At 40.8% G+C, this 4,052-nt stretch overlaps 1 non-coding gene across 1 annotated transcript; it reads right to left on the reverse strand.

Annotated features, from left to right (window-relative positions):
* Positions 1 to 3,459: 3,459 nt before the first annotated feature.
* On the reverse strand, positions 3,460 to 3,531 carry TRNAE-CUC. The gene has a single exon. It is a non-coding gene; the product is annotated as a tRNA-Glu (tRNA).
* Positions 3,532 to 4,052: the final 521 nt, after the last annotated feature.

A 4,052-nucleotide genomic window follows, 5' to 3' on the forward strand; every position in this document is an offset into this window, starting at 1 on the left:
CAAAGCGCCATCCTGGAGCCAATTTTAGAACTCGGGATAGTGGCGCGTCCGCACGCTCCCAAGCCCTACTGTGCCATAATGGCTCGCACCCATCCACACAGGGGGCACCTTGATGACGTGTGCACAGCACCACATCCAAATGGCATGATGCCACACGGACATCATCATTGCATGCGAGGGTGCTAATGGCACTGGGAGCGGGTTCTTTTAGGGCTCCCGTTTGGTTGCTGTGGCCTCTGTGTGGGGCAGGAAGGAGTGGCGTCTCGGCACTCCTTTTTCCCCATTTGTATCCCCCCATGCTTTTTTAAAAATATATATCAAGTTTTTTCAGCTCAGATTTATGAACCAGAAGGAGACTTCTGGACAGGGACAGCATTAGGGGGCTACAGGAGGTTCAGACTGCACCAGATGACGCCCAGAGACACCACTGCTCCCCCAAACATCTGCCTTTGGGCAGAAACAGGCTGTGAGGTTTGCTTGCATCCTTTTAAAATGCTGAAGACATTATGTGATTGGGGCAAGGCTTAGAGGGAGGAGAAAGGAGAGGCCCCAGGACTATTTATTTTAAAAAATAATAAATGTTTATTTTTTTTAATATTTTTTCAATTTAAAAAACATTAAAAAATTTAAAATATATATTATTTTAAATTTTCTTTAAAAACATCACATTTTACCAAATTTTCATTTTAAACACATGAAACTATGTCTATGTAAATACATTCAGATTGTGTGTATGATATTGTAATTCAAAGGTATATTTTTAATTTTGCTAGTTGTTTATCTCACAACTATTGCCATTACATTTGTTGATATATGGAAATTACAATTTATGCGTAACATTAGTACAAAAAATATTACTAAAGATTCTATAGTAATGTGGTATGGTATGGAAAAGGTCAATGGGGGAGAGTGACACCATGAGTTACCACAGTCGGCGATGCCAACCTTAGCAATGTCATTGCTTCTGGTCATTTCTGGAGGGGGGGGTGGTTTTCATGTTTTGACAGTTAGCATACTCTTTGGCAGGAACAGTCTCAATTAATCCTCTGTCATCCCACTTATTCAGCTGCATTTAAAATGGCCCAATTACTCTTTCCTCCTCCCACTTTTCCCCTTTGTCCTCATTTTACTTCAGTTGCTGCAAAAAAGTACAAAACTAGTTTGCAGTGAGCTCACCAATAAGAGGAGAAACAGAGGGGCAGAAACTTGTCTTTCCCAGCAGGCTCAGGTAAAAGCAAACTGCTGCAGCATCTCCCAGCTTGTCTTTTCTTCCTTATTCGTAACTTTTACCCTCCTGACCACATTCTGAGGTTGCTTGGCCACATATTATTTAGGTTGTTTATACCCCACATTTCAATCTCAAGGCTGTCAGAGTGATTTACAGATTGCTAATTTAACAGTTCCCTGCCCTCAAGCTTACCATTTGAAAGACATCCCAGTTTTATCTGTGAAATGTTGGAGGGTATGAGTCAGTGCCATAAACAGACACATTCCCCAGGATGCCAGGAGCAAAGGTTTCCACCTCTCACCGGCTACATTTGTCCACCATTGTCCTAAAGCCAATCCTTTGACTGGCTGATGTTGTAACATGCGCTTTCTTTCTTGTTGTAGTTGTTAGCATTGTTCACGCCTTCTTGCTTTTATTTGATCTGATATGTTGGAAAGTATGCTCTTTGGAGGCCAGAAAAAAGATAGTATTGCTCAGCAAGCCCTTCTTTCACAACAGACAGATTTTGCATTTGAAGTTCTCTGAAAGTTTTTAAAAGGTCTGTGAAGGGCCTTACCTAGTCTTTTCGCACTTTCACCATATGTTTTACAGCTGCTGCCATTGATAAATTAATTGCTTATCTGAATTGCAGATTGCTTATCTGAATAAATGTATTACTTACTGCTGATGATAAGGGCATGATGTACAACAGACTCACCTTTTTTACTGTGGTGTCTTTTGAATGTCTCTAAACTGCACATGGAAAGACGCCTTGTGTTTCCTTTCTGAAAATATCCGAAATCACCATGCCTCTATAAAAATTAGAAGCAAAGTCGACATGAAATAACATTTCACATAAATCAAATGATGCAAAATATATTTTAAAAAACCAAGAAAGGAATGCGGAGTAAAATTGGAATCAAAGACATGGAGATGGGAAGGTTAAATGGAAGGGGAAGGTATGCGTGTGGAGAGCCAGTGTGACGTAGTGGAATGAGCGTTGGACTACAGCTCTGGAGGTGAGGATTCACGTCCCTGCTTGGCTGTAGAAACCCACTGAGTGACTTTGGGTGAGTCACACTTTCTCAGCCCCAGAAAATCCCGTGATAGGTTCACCTTAGAATCACCATAAGTCAGGAACAACTTGAAAGCGCACAACAACAACGAGGTATGTGTGAGTGCTAAATTTTACTTTCAGTATGCATGGGTGTATCTTTAGTAACACTCCAGTCAATGAGTGACTACGGATGTCACCATGCACAGCAAAGACAGTAAGGTCCAAACGTAACAGTAAGTGCCTCCATGTCCTCCCATTACTTCTTCTTTTTTCTTACCAAAGAAAGTTTGGTAAAGAAGGGAAGATGGAATAGCTGCACAATGTATTTGGATCAGTAGCAATCTGAAACCCCTCCCTGTCATTTTGGATCAGTAGCAAGAGGAACCCCCAAGAGCACCTAACAGCTGATGGTAAATCCACCCAAACACCGAACTCTATCCTAGAAATCCACTCTGGATTTTAAACTGAACTTTTAAGGAGCTACCCAAGGTGCTGCATTGTATCCCTCAAATGGTTTCAGGACCCTAGATGGATCATTTAAAGTTCAAACTAAAATCCAGATAAGACTCATTGACAGGCCAGCCTGCAGGCCCTCAGCTACCACTGCTTTTGATAAAAGAAGCAAAGCGCAGAACTAAAATATGTATCCCCTCTCTCTCTCTCTCTGTGTGTGTGTGTGTGTGTGTGTGTATGTATATATATATATATATATATATAGAGAGAGAGAGAGAGAGAGAGAGAGAGAGAGAAATATATATCATATATATGTATATATATAGGAACAAATATGGGAGTGTGTGTGTGTGTATATATATGTGTGTGTGTGTGTTACATTTGTTAGTTGCCCAGTGATTCTAGAAGTTTTCTGAGCAGCACTCTGCAGGCGCAGTACAACCCATTTGTATGATTTGCAGAGACCACAAAGAAGAAATATATATATACTGTATACGGTACACACACACACACACACACACACATATATATATATATATATATTCCCATATTAAATTTTGCTTCTTTTATACCATTTTTAGTGCAATTTATCTTCTGAAGTGTAAAGGCAGCTTGAAAGTGCACAGTTCAGAAAACCAAAAGGCTGTGCAGAATATCTTCAGATGCAAAGGAAAGGAAGAACTGTTTTGGAGCTGGACTGAAGTTATTTTGAAGCTCCAAATCTTCAAACAAAAAGCCTCTTTTCCCTGACCGGGAATCGAACCCGGGCCGCGGCGGTGAGAGCGCCGAATCCTAACCACTAGACCACCAGGGAAGCTGTTGCAGCCTTTCTCTGCAGTCTTTCTGTAGCCTTTCGAAGGAAGAGTCTTTCTTGCAGTTCATGCTTGGCAAAAAAATCCAGAGCAAATGGCTCTGAAAAGGCTGACGCTCTGCAATCTCATTTACAATGCATAAATGGTCCTCAAACTAAGGCTATTGAAATCAATGAAAGGCCCGGATAGATGTGTGCTTGGGACTGCCTTCCTATCCTGCAAAGGATGTGTTGTGTTTGGTTTTTAAAGTTGCTTTATTGCTATAAAACACAACAAAATCTTCCCATAATTTTGGCACATAATATCTGCATATAGTACAATTAGCTTCCTTTTACAGGAAATCAGAATTCCCTTTTTCTTATTGTTCTAAGTAATTCCCCAAAGCTGTGCCCTTTAACTGTGCTTTTGGACTTCAGTTCCCAGAATCCCAGGCTATTGTGCCAACATAGCCGAGGCTTCTGGGAATTGAAGTCCAAAAAATGTCTTAAAGGGCCACAGTATATTCTAAATGGTATTGTAAAGC

The sequence above is a fragment of the Sceloporus undulatus genome, unplaced genomic scaffold, assembly GCF_019175285.1.
Source record: "Sceloporus undulatus isolate JIND9_A2432 ecotype Alabama unplaced genomic scaffold, SceUnd_v1.1 scaffold_3453, whole genome shotgun sequence".
Classification (NCBI taxonomy): Eukaryota; Metazoa; Chordata; class Lepidosauria; order Squamata; family Phrynosomatidae; genus Sceloporus; species Sceloporus undulatus.